This window comes from Condylostylus longicornis, unplaced genomic scaffold (assembly GCF_029603195.1).
Source record: "Condylostylus longicornis isolate FDR11 unplaced genomic scaffold, ASM2960319v2 ptg000199l, whole genome shotgun sequence".
NCBI classification, from domain to species: domain Eukaryota; kingdom Metazoa; phylum Arthropoda; class Insecta; order Diptera; family Dolichopodidae; genus Condylostylus; species Condylostylus longicornis.
Window position 1 is genome coordinate 200,367 of NW_026578167.1, and position 17,640 is coordinate 218,006.

Here is a 17,640-nt window from a genome sequence, read left to right on the forward strand (position 1 = left end):
GAAGCTTATATATGAAATTTCAAGTAAACCTGTTGAATATTTTCTTCAAAATAATCAAAAATGTGAAACAGACCCGCTAAAAAGTGCAGTTCCCGAGGTCTGATATATGCCAAAAGTTGATCAATCCGTGACATAGTCGAAAAAAACTTAGACATAAAATTTCATCAAAATCAGTCGAACTTGAGATACACGCGTACACACACAGAACGATAGACAAACACCTCTTTGAAAATCGTTTACTTATGCTTCCTTACAATGGAGTAGTGCGTTTCCACCAAAAACTTGATATCCAAAACTTGTTAGAATCACATAATCTATCTTATTGTTTTATACAATGCGGTCGGTAAAAAACATCCTTTAACATTTCTCGTTCGTCGGTTGGAATAAGACTGAAGGCGCAGTGGTTGTATCGTTATATTGTCATAACAGTATATTATTTTATTTTCCTTTAGTGATAAAAACCAAACGTATGGGGTTATAAAAAAGCGCTTGGCTTCTGTGGTATGGCGCAGTTTATTGACGCGGCGTTATAAAAGTGTGATTGATGTTGATAAGACATCAAAAACTTATAAAATAGTGTTTAAGTTCCAAGTTGGCAATTGGAAGCCGGAATTGGACGCGGTTGGTTTGCAATATAAATACACAAAACATTTTGATATTCAATTAATATACAAATCAACGAATATAATTATGTTAGCCAGAGAAAAATATCATTTTATACTGATTTTACTTGCATTTATTCTTTACTTTTATATTTTATTTAGTATCTGGAAATATTTCATCTTAATCTAGCATTTAACGTGCTGTTGTTCTCTTGTGTCGCTATGTTGAAATTACAATTGTGTAATTTCAGTGTAATTTTAGTACTAAAATAAATATTCTTCTACTACAAAAAATCTATTTTTTTCACATTCAAAGGTAGATACATTTTTAATTTGTGACTTCATACTTTTTATATAGGCCACTATAAATGTGGAAGTATTTGTATTTCTTCTTTCTGTATTTAATATTAGTAGAATTATACGTTTTGTGAGCCTTGAATTCAATAAGACCAACTAGTTGAGAGTGTGTTAACATAGAGTCGAGCAGAAGAATTTTTCTGATAATTTGTGCAATTAATTTTTTTTTATAGTAAGGTAAAGTGATTAAAAGCCCTGAAAAATATGTAAAATTTTTGTAATATAGTTTAAAATCAAATTTGTGTAGAATATTTTAGTAGAATTTTCTAAAATGCTTATGAAAATTTTACATGACATGTAACTACATGTATATACACACATATATATATATGTACGTATATATAAGTATTTATAGTGCCCATGCGTAACCATTAAAATATATCTATATTATGTATATATATAATCTATATTATATATATATATATAATATAAATAATTATACATCCATATATACATGTGTATATTTGCATATATGTATATAAATGTACATAATATGTGTATATGTACAAATTATACGCAAGTGTATAAATATATCTACAAGCTTGTAGATTAATTCATACTTACGTATTTTGGGTTTATATACATATATTAATTCAAGGAGTATGTATGTATTTAAAAATAAAGCTTATGTGTAATGTATATTAATCAAATTTATACTTATTTAATATTAATAATAAAATCCTAATATTTATTTATTTCTTTATATATATAATATATATATATGTAACGTATATATAAATAATATATATGTCAATATGAATGTGTAATTGTGTATAAGTATGTACGTATATATATGTATATACATATATACCATTGTATATTACATGATTTTGCACAAAGGAAAAATGTATCGCATATTTTTAAAAGCAGTTGTATGTTTGTACATGGCTACATTTAAATTTGGGAATGAGTTATGATCTAAGATAGGCGCTATAAATGAATATAAAGTTAGCTAAAATTACCATACGTGTATGTGTTTGTTTGAAATGCCTTCAATATTCCACATACATTACCGTATTCAATACATACTTACAAAGTATAAGGTGCAACATGCGCATTAAAGAAATTGTGTGAAGATTTAAGTTGATACATACACATATGTGTGCATAAGTTTAAATGAGTGTTTTATTAAAAAAAAATCTAAAACATTTAGAAATTCTAACGTGAAAACTTAAACTGTTAACATTACTTCTAATGTGAAAACAGTCGTTATAATAGAACGATGTGGCGTGAACTAATTGACAAACCAAATTAATGAATATAAGACAATCCTATATTAATTAATTAAAAAAAAAAAGTTTCTATGCTAATTATAAAGATTCAAGGTGTTTTTATTATAAAGATTACATACATATGTGTATACGTATGTATATGCTTTTGAAATAAATTATGTATTTTCTCAATAAAATGCTGAATTGACGAAAAAAATTGATTTCAGATACAATATAGGAGAAGCTTGCCTTTTAACCATGTCCCTTGCAATATATTTTGGTGGGTGAATGGCCACAATTTTTTGTACATTATACCTATGTGTGGGTAAAATATTCTATGCGCATGGTCTATAATGAATAATTTGATCGAAATGTTTGTCGGTTGATGGTGCTGAAAAAATTTTAAATACATAAGTTTATGACGCATTAATTAAATTTCGCTGATTTCGCGAAAAATTAAATTTGGAAATTCAAAATTTATCTAAAAGTTTTTCACATACCTCATATGTATGTATGTACGGATAAGTATATACTGTAATGTTTATCCGACATAAGCATGTATACATATGTATATTCTTATAAATGTACATATAATATAAGAATGTAGTATGAACATAAAAGATAAGTATGTATTTATTTTTTTCTAAGAAACTTAGTCATTAAGGTTGCCATCCCACAGGTGAGGGAACACATTAAAAAAATTCGCGGGAAGAAATTTAAAAAATTTTGAAACATAAATATGTATGCAAACTTGTTTCCGTCAGACATGTTTATAAAAAAGTAACGCATTTGAGAATGGGAATTAGAAAATTGTTACGTTAAATAAACAAATTTATACTAATATACATATGTATGCATACATGCCACTAATTTGTTGAAATCAAAGTATATCTATCTAAGAACTTGTTCGGCTCGCTCCTTTCCATTAGCTTTGGTTTGCTTGCCACTTCTAATTTCTCAAAATATTAAATTTTTATTTAAAAATAAATCCTAATAAGAGTTGTGTAGGCAAGAAAAAAAACAAAATATTGTAAAAGGAGTGTATAGAAACATCGAACTGGAATAAAATTAATTTTGGTAAAATTTTGTTATTTTTATTCAAAAACAAAACAAAATTCTTTTTTTAGCTTAATTAAATTTATTTTACATATTTTATTTTTCATTTCATAAAAGTAAAAAATTCTAATGTATGAAAGCAATAGATACGAGTTTAAAATTTCATGTACCGTGCATCAGGTAGTGATATACATAGAAATAAAGCAATTTATAAAGAAAAGAATATGTATTCATACTGATTCCTACTTTATGAAATATTATTGTTCCCGATAGGTTTATAAATGGAAAGATTGATACGATATGTGTATTTAAAATTTTTAAAGGCAAGATTTCAATCTTCAAAAACAAAAAGTTCATAACATATTATATCAATAAATATTTTAGTAATTGTAAATACCTATGTAATTAGTAATTTGACAATTACTAATTACATATTTACATTTTTTTTTAATATTATCTTTTTGAAATTTTTTTAATTATTTTTAAAAACTTTTTTTATTTTAACAATTTTGTATAATATGGATACACAATTTTTTTCCATCTTGTAGTGGAATAAATTACGAAAATGCTCTTGTACGCCTTTAAAAATACATTGTAAAAAAAACATTCCTATGTTTAAAAAAGTGAATATAATAAACATTATTATGATACTGCTTATGATACCTTTTTTTAGCCAAGGCAATTTTATAATTATTAGTGAGTGATTTCATTAGTGTGGTGTAAACGGAGAGTCGAATTACTTCTTGAGTAGATGTGCTTTGGTTGAAATGGTGTGTAATGTGTACTTTCATATACGCATATATCTGCATCACGCCTGACAGAAATACAACCGGGACTCTAAGAGAGAGAGACCCTTTGGAGGGCCCTTTTTAACATCATAAATCTCCCACAAGATCAACTTTTTTCAAATTTTTAATTAAAAAAGTTAAAATTCAATCTTTTTCTATTTTACTAGCGCTTACATTCTCAAAGTTTTGTGTTATTTAAACATTAAAAAACTGACTTAAAAAAACCTTCCTGGCTCCGCTCATCTCTTTGAGATTTCAATTAATGCTACACTACAGGAAAAAAAGAAATAGTACAATTTTTTTTCGAAGTATATAGTTGATTTTGGTGTATCTTTTCAAATTGGAGAAAATATACATTTGATATTAACGAGCTCGCTAATTTTGTATGATATATCTCCCATGCATTTTGGGATGTAATCACATATACATATGTATATCCTCATATTCTTCATGTGTATACTATATTAAATGTATATGCTTCATAATTCATAAAAATTACTGCATATGTGAATTCTTTTTATATTAAAACCCCATATAATTTTTCTAGGTGCGTATGTGATTATAGTTTGATTAGGAATTATTTTCACTTTGCTAGTAAGTCTAATTTGATAATTTACCTAAACTACTGCATCAGAAATTTTAGAACAAACTTAAATTAAAATTTTTAAATTTCTAGACTAAAAAATATAATACCATCTTTTTTCTTTATTCACTGTATTATCTTTTTTACCGACCGTATTGTGTATACAATAAGTAGGTTGTGATGGCAACAAATTTTGCATATCGAGTTTTCGGTGGGAATGCACTTCTCCATAGTAGGGAAGTGTAAGTAAACTATTTTTAGCAACCTGTCGGTTCGTCGGTCTGTCGGTATGTGTGTGTACGCGTGTATCTCAAGTTCGGCTGAACCGATTTTGATGAAATTTTATATGTAAGTTTATTTAGACCATGGCACGGATTGATCAACTTTTGGGATATATCAGGCCTCGGGAACTGCACTTTTTAGCGGACCTGTTTTACATTTTTGACCATTTTAAAGAATATATTCAACCGATTTGCTTGAACTTTCATATATAAGCTTTGCTCGACCTTTCCTAACTTTTGGAAGAAATCAGGCCTCAGCAACTGGACGTTTACTACGGGCCAAATATACATTTTTGCGTATATAAAGAGAAATAATCAACCGATTTTATTGAAATTTAATATTTAAATTCTTCATATTAAAACAATGAACATATAAATTTTTTGGAAAGATCAGCGTTTGAAAACTGATCTGCGGGCCGATTTTACATTTTTCACCATATCTACGGAACGAATTGATAGAATTTCTTGAAATTTGATATTTGAGTTCTGGTTGTTCTGATAACTAACTGGCGAGCATTTCAGGGAATTCGAGTAACACAGAGCGAAATTCTAGTAAGAGCCAAATATACATTTTTCTAGGTATGTTAACTATAAGCCTACTAATGTCCTAAAAATTGGAAATAAGTATTTAACAGACATTTTTATAATATTCTGTAACATTTTCACTTAACTAGACAATACACATTGCGGTTGGTTATGTGCTAACCACATCAGATTTTTTACTCTAATTTTTTTAAAATAAGAATATCCATGTATGAACTTCATAACTACAAACATATATAAGTTAATTTGCTTAAAAACGAAATATCTTACTTTTATTATTACTTGAATTTAGAGTTCCCGTTCGGAAATTTTAAAAAGTGCAGTAAAAAGTGGAATTTTAAAAAAAAAAAAGTTTCAAAATTTTACTTTTGCAATAAATTAGTGAAATTAAGCCGGATATGAATTAAGTGAAATCAATTAATATTTTATAAAATTATTATTTTATTTATAAAATATTAATATTTTTTTTATTTTCATTGTTTGCAAAAAAAATAATGCATTTATTTTTAGAAAAACTTTTATTTTCAAAATATTATTTAAAGGTTGTCACCCACTTTCTGTTAGACGTATGACGAGACAGGATATTCTTCAAAATTTTTGTTGTTTTCAGTACAGAATGTCAAATTTTCTTTATTTTTGAAAATTTACTTTATTTTTTTCAAAAATATAATTTTGCTTTGAAAACTTAAAGACTTTTGAGAAGCATCCTATCTTGTAAAATAACTTACGATTTACTTTGCCTTTTCATAATTTAAAAAAAAAAAAACAAACTTTAGATTTAGAAGGTCACCCAGCCAGCGTCAGGTACATATTTAAATTAACACCGTCATTATGATGGCTAAGCGAATGGCTAGGCGAATCGAATGATATTTTAAATTATGATCAGCGAATGCTTTCATTCACCAGATCCAAAATGTGGCTACTGCAAGACATCAGAAAACCTACTGTAAATAATAAGGTTAACACCGCACATATGTACATTGTTTTTGCTTTTTGCTTTCACGCTTTAATTAAACAATCTTATTTATTGATTTATTAAGCAATCAATATTTTTTACAATAATTTGCAGATTTTTATGAACTTAATTTACAGTTAGTTTACATTTTTTCACTATATTACTATATGTGTTATATCCAATAAAAAAACCCTTATGTATTAATTTGATTTTTGGTTTAATTAGCCAAGTTTGTCACACAGAATTTTCATTTGACAGATTTTATAATTCATTCGCCTAAAATTTAGCGAATTCGCCAATCACATAACCAAAAATTCATATTCGCCAAGAATTTAACTCGCTTCGTCGATCATAATACGTGCCTAAATGAAATTCAAGACAACGTTTTTGCTAAAAACTCATAAGTAATAAACATTAGTCATGTGTCGTTCGCGCACAAACTAATCTTAAAGAACGAATTACTACACTGAATTTAGCTATTTAGCTGATTAGTTCAACTTCTTCAAAAATGAATCGTTCATCGTTCACTTAGAATTCCAATTCTCTTTTTTAGTTATTAACAAAAATTACTGCGTATACATATTTCATTTACCATTGATAATTGATATGCATTTTATATTAGCTTTGGTATGGAGTTTGTAACTACTTGAGAGAGTCATCTGCGGTATGGACATATATATATATTCTTGCTCAGCGTAAAATTCTGCGTTGATTTAGACATGTCCGTCCATCCGTCCGTCCGTCTGATCGCACGATAATTCAAAAACGAATAATGCAATCGACACCAAACTGTCACAAGTTGTTTCTTTTGTGCCAAGGATGAACCCTATTGTTATTGGAATTCGACAAGATAATAAAGTCAGATTCATGAAACTTGGCAGTCATGTGTCCAATTATAGTTCAGATATATTTCTGAAGTTTTGGTGGAATTGCTTGGCAGGTTCGAGTGGCTCTCATACAAGTCCAAAAACTTATTTTAAATATTTAAAAAATAATAAAGTTAGATTCATGAAACTTGACAGTTGTGCGTCCAATTATAGATCAGGTATATTTGCGAAGTTTTAGTGGAATTGCTTGACATGGTCGGGTACCTGCCATACAACTTTAAAAGCTAATTTTAAATATTTGGAAAAATAATAAAGTCAGATTCATGAAACTTGGCAGTTGTGTGTCCAATTATAGGTCAAAGATATTTCTGAAGTTTTGGTGGAATTGCTTGACAGGTTCGAGTGGCTCCCATACATGTCCAAAAACTTATTTTAAATATTTAAAAAATAATGAAGTTAGATTCATGAAACTTGGCAGTTGTGTCCAATTATAGATCAGATATATTTGTGAAGTTTTAGTGGAATTGCTTGACAGGTTCGGGTACCTGCCATACAGCTCCAAAAGCTAATTTAAAATATTTGGAAAAATAATAAAGTCAAATTCATGAAACTTGGCAGTTGTGTCCAGTTATAGGTCAGACATATCCGTGAAGTTTCTATAGAATGGTTTCACAGGTTTGAGTAATTGCTATACAACAACGAAAGGTGCAGGGTATAATTCAATCGGTTTATACCGACTGAAACGTTTTTACTTGTTTCTTATTTCTCTCTGTACTAATATTGCACAATACAAATAAAATTGAACGACATACTAAATAACACATATGTAATACTTATAAAAACGAACAACATACTCCGATATGGAATTTTGATAAAAGCGAACGAGAAGTGAAATAAATAAAATACTATACACACAAAATCAGTTGCTAATATAAATACAATACAAGTAAAATTGAACGATATAATAAATCCAACACTCCTAAAAACCAACGACATACTCCTATATACAATATTGATAAAATCAAATTAGAAGGAAAATAAATGAAATACTATACATACAAAAGTGACCGAATCAGTGCCTTACCAATATAATATACAAAACAAATAAAGGTATTGTGTAAAACGACACATGAAGTATAAATGAAATCTAAACAAATAAAATTGAATAATATACTAGATAACCTATGGCTATAAGCAATACAAAGAAAAACGAACGAGAACTGATCAAACTGATGGAGAAAATCATTTGATACTAATGAGCTTACCAATTTTGTATGATATATCTCCCATGCATTTTGGGATATAATCACATATACATATAGATTCATATTTTTCGTGTGTATACTATATTAATTAAACTTATATGCTTCATAATTAATAAAAATTACTGCATATGTGAATTCTTTTTATATTAAAAGTCCATATAATTTTTCTGGTTACGTATGTGATTATAGTTTGATTAGGAATTATTTTCACTTTGCTAGTAAGTCTAATTTGCTAGTTTGCCTAAACTACTGCATCAGAAACTTCAATTAACTTAAATTAAAATCCAATAAAATTTTTATTAACTTTATTTTAAGTTGCGTATTCTAGACTAAAAAATATAGCACCACATTTTTTTTATTCACTGTATTACCATTTTTTACTCTCAATTCTCTCAGATATGTTGTATTACATGGCGGTACAAAAAAATGCGGAAAAAACTCAAAAATATACGTATTTAATCTAGTTAAAATTATAGTTAAAATTTTGATTTGAAATTTGAATTTTTGATATGTTGTTCAGGAAACTCCAAATTTCATGTTAGTATAATTTTTATGTTTTAGTCAACTTTTCGTATAGAAAACTCGAAATGAAAATAGGTACAAATCATAATTTTTCTAAAAAAACAACAGAAAAATATGATTCTTCAGAAATTTCATTTCGCCAAAAATACGTATGCAATTTTACAAACCCATTCACAAAAAAAGCCGGATTCAGGCCTGCATTTTTTGTAATGTCAAGGTCTGCATGTAAATTTTGAATAAAATAAGAATATCCATGTATAAACTTCATAACTACAAACATATACGAGGGTCACTATTTATATTTCGGGTCCTGGCAATACTAGTGCTGCCAGGTGCAATCTGACACTTCCATTGGAAAGTTTGACATTTTTTAGGACAACTTCACTCGGAACGTTTTGTCATTCGAGCGCGAATTGTTTTGTTTACAGTGACTTGAAAAATTCATCTCGGTCAAAAAATGGAATTGTCCCGTGAAAATTTTCGTGCGATGATTTTTTACGATTTTCGGCGCGGATTATCGAGACAAGAGTGTCTCGATCAACTTGTTTCGACTTTTGGTGATGAAGCACCATCAAAAACCACTGTAAATCGCTGGTACCAAGAGTTTGGTTTCGGACGCCGTTCGCTCCAGGATGAATTTCGAGAAGGTCGGCCAATTTCGGTCGTTTTGCCGGAAACCATCGATGCTGTGCGCGAAATGATAATGATGGACCGGCATGTGACATACTGTGAGATTGAGGCATCCTTGGGCATTAGTTCCACCAGCGTACATAAGATATTGCATGAACATCTTGCCGTGAAAAAGGTGTGTTGTCGATGGATCCCAAAAAATTTGACGATTGCACAAAAGAAGGCTCGTGTCGATTGGAGCAAAGAAATGTTGAAAAAATTCAATCGCGGTGCGTCAAAAGACGTTTATAAGATAGTCACAGGTGATGAATCATGGATCTATGCATATGAGCCCGAAACGAAACAGCAATCGACCGTATGGGTGTTCCAAGACGAGCCAAATCCAACAAAAGTTGTTCGTGGAAGAAGCACATCGAAGCAAATGATCGCGTTTTTTTTTGGTATAACCGGTCATGTGGCCACAGTACCTTTAGTGGAACGTAGGACGGTCAATTCTGAATGGTACACCACCATCTGTTTGCCGAAAGTTTTCGAAGAAATAAGGAAAACAAACAAGCGCCGGCGAATCATTCTTCATCATGACAATGTAAGCTCTCACAAATCAGCTGAAACAATGGACTATTTCAGCGCTCAAAATGTCGAATTGATGGGTCATCCGCCGTACAGTCCTGATTTAGCACCCAATGACTTCTTATTCCCTTACATCAAAAAAAAATGCGTGGACAACGATTTTCAACACCTGAAGAAGCAGTCGATGCGTTCAAAAACCATGTTTTGGAGGTGTCTCAATCGGAGTGGAAAAAGTGCTACGAAAATTGGTTTCAGCGCATGCAAAAGTGTATTGATCTTCATGGGGAATATTTTGAAAAACAATAAAACCATTTCCAATGATAAATGTTTGTTTTTTATTGCTAGACACGAAATATAAATAGTGACCATCGTATAAGTTAATTTGCTTTTTATAAACTTTTATTATTACTTGAATTCAGAGTTCGGAAATTTTAAAAGGTGCAAAAAAACGTGCAATTTTCAAAAAAAACGTTTCAAAATTTTACTTTTGCAATAACCTTGTGAAATAAAGCGGGATATTAATTAAGTGAAATTAAGTGAATTTATAAAATTAATATTTTATTTATAAAATTCAAAATTTACCTAAATAAGAAAATTGAAAGATGAGACTAGTTGATTCAAATTGAAAGCTACCTGTGTGAATTAAAAAAAAGGAAGCATTGAACTGGGCTACTTTTCAATTTTATGCATAAAATATTTAAAAAACAATAATAATTATGATCGCTTTTTTGCCTAAATATTTTAAATAAAAGAAAAAAGTAAAAACAAATTAATCATTAAAGTTAACATTCTAACCCATTAAGGATAAAAGGTTAAGGTAAATTAAACAAAGTCTTAAAAATTCGGATAGGATGTCAGTTTTTTTCGAGAATTAAAAATAAATAGCAATTATTTTTATTTTATAAATTTCCTATAAATAATAAATTTCAGCTCAAATGGTTTAAAATTTTTATTTCCTGAAATTTAAGAAATTATTTCTAATTTAACTTCTTCATAATTTATGAATTTTTTAAATAAAAGTTTTCAAGTTAAATTTCAAGTTTTAAATTTTTCTCTACGGTTTAAACTTTTTAAACTTGGCTTATATAAGTAGAGACATTTAAACCATTAAATACTCTTTTTTTTTTTAATTTTCTTCATAAATACGAATAGCCATATAATTATAATCAAGAAACATGTAATTATATATGCAGAAAACAAGTGAACGAAATGAACGATTGAACGAGAGTTTATAATCGGTCAGTGAAAAAAGTAGTTCGTTTAGAACGGATCGCAGAAATGAACTATATTGCCCATGACTAATAAACATAATATATATACGTGTAAACGATCCAGTATTAAAGCGAAATATAACGCCTCGCTTTGGTTGATATGTACATTTATTCTTCTGAAAACTTTGAAAGAATTGCAATTGTTTGGTAATATTTGTTAGGTAAATGTAATAGTTTATTTTTTTTTTTGATTTAAAAAAAAAATTGCAAATTTTTGCACAAAGGTGCCAAGACGGGAACACTGATTGAATTATTTACTTTATCCCCATTGAGAGAGTGAAATGTGAATAGTGAGTAGATTCTTACATGTATGAATGTATATTTTTATCATTTGTCAGTTTTTTTTTGATACATTTTATACGATTTTAAAGTGAAAACTCCGACTTATATTTTATGTTGCATAAATATGGCTGTAAATTTGAAATATGCTTGTGTGAATATATATAGATGTTCACGCATATGAATGTTCAACTATTTATTATGTAATGTATATGCATATGTGTATATTACAAATAATAATGCATTGTACGTAACACTGCAAACAGAAATACAGGTCTGGACTAAGAGAGACTGACAGTTAACAGTTGACGAGTTGCAGGCTCTGTTTATTTTTTTATGATTTCAGTAAATGCTACACTACAAGAAAAAAATAGTGCAAATTTGTTTTGTTCGAAGTATTGAGTTGATTTTTATGTATTTTTTCATATTTAAGAAAATGTACATTTGATTTTAACAAGTTTGCTAATTATGTATGATATATCTCCCACAATGCATATTTACTTTTTATATAATCACACACATATATACATATGTATATATGTATATAGTTTTCATGTGTATACCATATAAATAATTTTTTTTCTTTTTTTGTACCGAGAGGAAGGGTAAAAAATCTCGAAAGACACTGCCAGACGAAAAGTAGTAGTGTGGAACTTTAATCCACTAAAAACACCCTCCTCAAAATAAACAATAAAACTATTCGGAAACGACTAACCATTAATTTTGCTCTAACGTTTTTGATTATTGATAAGCTCTTGTCTGCGCAGCGCAGCCCCATAACTGAATACCGTGAGCCCAGACAGGCTTATATATCAAAATATATAATCATTTTGATTATATATCAAAACTTTGTTGTATATTTTCAATTTACGCCTCCTCGATGTATTAATCCTCTAGTTGAGATCTCTTTTTCTTTATGTGCTCCTTCCATCTGAGCTTCTCGTTCAACGTCATTCCCAAATACCTCGCCGTGTTTGCGTTTACGGAATCAAGTTGCCATTTATCCGAACCGAAAATGAATTGTCAATTTTCCTATTAGTGAAATTTACGTGTACTGATTTCACCTCGTTAAGTTTTATATTCCACTTTCTAGTCCATTTTAAGATCTCATCACTGGCCCTTTGTAATTTTTGTGTAGATTCATTTTAATTTCGTCCTATTGCGATAACTGCTGTATCATCAGGAAATGTAGCTGTTGTCACTCCTTCCGATTCAGGAATATCACACGTGTATAGCAAGTATAATATCGGGCTCAATATACTCTAAATTAAATTAATATACTTTATAATTCATACAAATAGTTGTATATGTGTATGTTTTTGATCAGCGTTGAATTCTGAGTTGATTAGCTTTGTCTGTCCGTCTGTCGTTCCGTCCGTCCGGCCGTCCGTCCCTCCCTCCCTCCCATCAATAGCTCAAAAACTAACTGAGCTAAGTTCAGAAAATTTTCACAAATGATTTATTGTAGTAAGTGCCAGAACCCTATTTAAATTGGACATGATCGGGGTACCGATTCGGGTAGCTGTCATATAAGTTCAAAATTTATTTGGCTATATCTCAGAAACTATAAAAGCTATGGTATTGAAATTTCACACAAACGAATATATTAGTAGGGCACAGAGTTGACAAGGTCAACTCCATTTTTTCTCGTTTTTTAGCACTTTTCAAAAAATTTTTTGAAAAAAGTGCTTATTAGTTTCACTCTCTCCGTCCGTCCGTGGACACTTTGTTTACAAAACTTCTACACCCTTGAAGATAGAAAGTTGAAATTTCATACATACATAGATCTTCACTAGAAACTTATTTCTGTAGAACAAAATTTTTACCTATCTCCCCTCCTCTAGAAGCTGTACCCCCCAAAACACGAAAAATGGCCTTTTTTAAATATTTGTTGCAATGAAACCATAAGCATTTTTGAAATTTTTCAAACGCAGTAAGGCAGTGGCTTGCTTCCCCTAACGCGGTATACTATAGTTAAACTTTAGAAAAACAAAATGGCCGTTCAAATTTACCGTTATCTAAAGTCCTTTTTTTCCAAATTTTTGATCTCGTTTTTCTTCTAGACCCCATATTGTAGAACTTTGAAATTAGGGGCTTTTAGCCATTAACAAATAGTTCATTTCGTTAGAAGAAAATTTTTTTCCATCTTCACCCCCTCTTAAGTTATCGTCTCTTGAAATTCATAAAATTTGAATTTTTGACACTTTATTTTCGAAACCGCAAACTTTTTTAAATTTTTATAAACGCAAAAAGCTAACGGTAAATTCCATGAAATTAAAAAATATAATTATTTTTCTTAACTCACACAATTAACCCTTAAAATCGAGCATTATGTTAACCCCTTTTTATATTAAGTTTTGCTTTATTTCAAAGACCGCATATATGCGTCATCCTAAATATATGCAATCCTAGAAATAGTTTTGTATATGAATGAAAATAATTTTAATAGTGTGATAGGTATTCATAGACTGTATTTAAAAGCAGAATTTTCACTTGTTGAAGGGAAAAGTGCTACAATCGGTTTGACCCAACTTTATTATATTAAAAGCCCATATAATTCTTTTTAGGTATTTATGTAATTTTAGTTATATTGAAAAATATATTCACATGGTTAGTAAGCCTAATTCATTAATTTACCTAAACTACCGCATCAGGAACTTTAAAAGCTTATGCAAGTTTTCTATAAATACAATACTGCAAAACAATAATTGCAGTATTGTGTTCATAAACAAAAAATTTTGTTAACAGACATTTGGGCCAAGTAGTGGAAAATTTTATTTCAGGAACAATTAAAATTAAGAAAAACAAAAAAACCAAACTGAAATAAAAAGAAATTTTATTTTCAAGTACAACAATTAAGAGACGAATTCCTAAAAAATCTGCAACCGCTATCAAAATAATTTTAATGTTTTTGTGATGTGGGCAATGTTTATGAACAAACTTGATTGCCGGCATTTGTTTATGAACACAAATATAGTGCAGTTCTTGTTATATATTAGCTAAAATACTCTTCGGGTTTATTGATATAGTTTTCGATACAATCTAATCTCGCTCTTTTATTTTTATTTGATATGTAAGGTTTTCTGCGTGTAACTCGACCGTTATACTTTTCTGTATGGTGAAAATTTTGGATTGTCTGTAGTGATATCGACATATTTTGACTGGGCTCTAAACATAGGCTAATTTGTCTCTTCTAAATTTTTAGTTCTTCTAAAATTTTGTGTCACATACTGAAAATTTTGTATCACTATGTTTACAAGTTCTATTAAACTTTTTCTCTCATTTTTTAATTTTATTATAAAATTTTTGGTAATAATTGGTATTTTACTTATTTTTTCTTTTTATGATAAAATAAACAAATGTCGCAACTTTGTCTGCAAAACTTGAACTCAAATACTGAAGGCTCTCTGTTAAATGATAAAATAACTTCACAAAATGCATTGGCTATTTGCCTTAAATTCGATTTTATATTTGGTGTACGGAAAATTTTTGGGCGTCCAACAGTCGACTAATTTTAATATGCATAAAAAAAATGTTATGTTTAATATAAATAAACGAAATTGTGTTACTTTTTAGATAATAATATATATAATTTAAAAAAGAATATATTTGCAACTTTTTTTCCTGTTTATAGTTATTTTTTACTAGGTATTTGCAAAATTCGTAGGTGTACACACAATTTATAGTCAGTGTATGTTGAAAAACATTTATTTATTTGGCCAATTTTCAGTGAATATGAAGTTTTATTTTCATGCACACTTACAGTTATTGACTTTTGTTCGATTGGAAAATGTAATTTATTATTTATTTATACCAATCCATTAGGACAAATAGATTTATTAAAATATTATTAAAATTATTATTTTCTGTTTCATACAAGTCTGAACCTATAGTTATCATTTCATCTTCAACTACTTACATTTCAATTTTAGATATTTATCTCCGAAAGACTTCGCCGAATAAATGATCTAAACTCATAATATTTTTAATTTATTTGTCCATTGTTAGTTGTTACTTTTAATTTTTTTGCAGTACTAAATATATTGCCAATTAATATAATTATTAATAAAGCACTAAATTCATTTACATTCACTTGTATGAAATATTTAAGCAAAATATCAATGTGATAGGTCGTAAATGTAAAATATCTGATACAAGATGCCACTTTTGTATTTTTTAGCCCAAGTATCAAAAATTTGTGAAATGTAAAAAAGCAGAAAGTTTCGTTGTGAGTATACAAATCATTAAAAAAAAAGATTTTATTTGGAAAAATTGCAGTTATGTGTTGTTCCAAAATTCAAAGTTGTTCTAATTTAAAATTAAGAGCTCACAAAGTAAAAATAATATTAATATAATTATATTATAAATAAAATAATATTAATACAATTATATTATAATTGTCTTCATAAACGAAATTTTATTTCAAATCAATTTTAAACAAAAAACTGATTTCGAAAAGCGTGTGTCAATTTCAGAACCTAAAACATCACTATTGGGTCAAATAATTTTTCATCTACCGAAAAGTCATTTACTACCGTCAATGTCTTCTTTTCAATTCCAGCACAAGCTTGGTGAATAGTTTTATAACCTCCATGAGATATTGTTTCGCCGATTTTAACACAAAGAGAGAAGCTAGTTTTATCGCCATCTAGAATTCTTGAAGAGTTATTTAAATATATTCTTGATTTATACTTTTTAAGTAGTCATCTAGGTTGCTGAACCATTTTAGAATGTTGTCCTCTGTTATATTTTTGCCATTTCGAGTAAAACATAATTGATTTTTTTTTGCGTTATTTTTGTTTTGCTAAAACATTAACCAGGAAAAGTTTTTAATGCTTTAAAAAGTCACCATTTTAAAATGTTGCTACCAAATATTACATAGTATTAAAATTTTAACATATTTTTCTATATCAAATAAGATTTACATTTTTTCCAATTGCAATTAGTATAAATCAGAACTGAATAAGTTTCGCTTATATAGTTTTAAATGTTTTCGAACGTGCCATTCACTTATATGAAAATAACCAAAATGAACATTTATAAATATAAAATTGAGTGATTTGTATTGTAGCACTTTCCCCTTCAACAAGTGAAAATACTGCTGTTAAATACAGTCTCTGTATATCTACTACACTATTAAAATTTGTTTCATTCATAAACGAAACTGTTTCTAGCATTGCATAAATTAAGGTTGAACGATTTATGCAGTCTTTGAAATAAAGCAAAAATTAATATAAAATGGGGCTAACATAATGCGGTTTTAATGGGGTTAACATAATTAAATAACGGTTTTAATGGGGTTAACATAATACGGGGTTAACATTTTGCGAACAAAATTTTTACTGTTATAAAAATTTATCACTTCTATTTTATTCAACAATTACAATTGATTTGAATTTTTGAAAACTAAAAGGAAATTGGCCATAAAATGTTATTGTATTTTATCTAATCTAGCACAATTTACTCAAATAAATATTCACCAGAAAATTCATATCTAAAACTATAAAGAATTTCGGAGTTCTCAAACTCAAAGTAAAAATAATTTTTATCTTTATATGATATACATAAACATATTTCAATGTGTCTTATAGTTAAACCGGTTATAAAAATTTCATTTATATGAATAAAATATATAAAGCTAAAAGAAATAGTGCATAGCAATTTCGTAAATATTTCAATTATGAAATAAGAATATTTTAGTAAAGATATAATAATAGCTCTTTTGGCAATAGTACCTTTTGTTTTTCAAAATAAAGTGTACCTTGAATAATAATAGCTTGTAATTTGAATAAAAAATGTTTTGATGGACACAAGTTTATCGCTATTCAAAAAAAATATTAGCCAATGAGAAAGAATTTATTTGTAATGTGCTATGAAAATGATGCTAAACTTGTTACAAT

General features: G+C 28.4%; 1 protein-coding gene across 2 annotated transcripts in view; it reads left to right on the forward strand.

Moving 5' to 3' along the window:
* Positions 1 to 966: 966 nt before the first annotated feature.
* LOC129616416 (14-3-3 protein zeta) overlaps positions 967 to 17,640 on the forward strand; it is a 35,280-nt gene continuing 18,606 nt past the window's right edge. Inside the window, exon 1 of one of the 2 annotated variants that reach the window (XM_055532037.1) lies at positions 967 to 1,136. The gene's annotated coding sequence lies outside the window, so the exon portion shown is untranslated. The remainder of the gene's footprint in view (positions 1,137 to 17,640) is intronic. The other variant, XM_055532036.1, reaches the window with a different exon arrangement.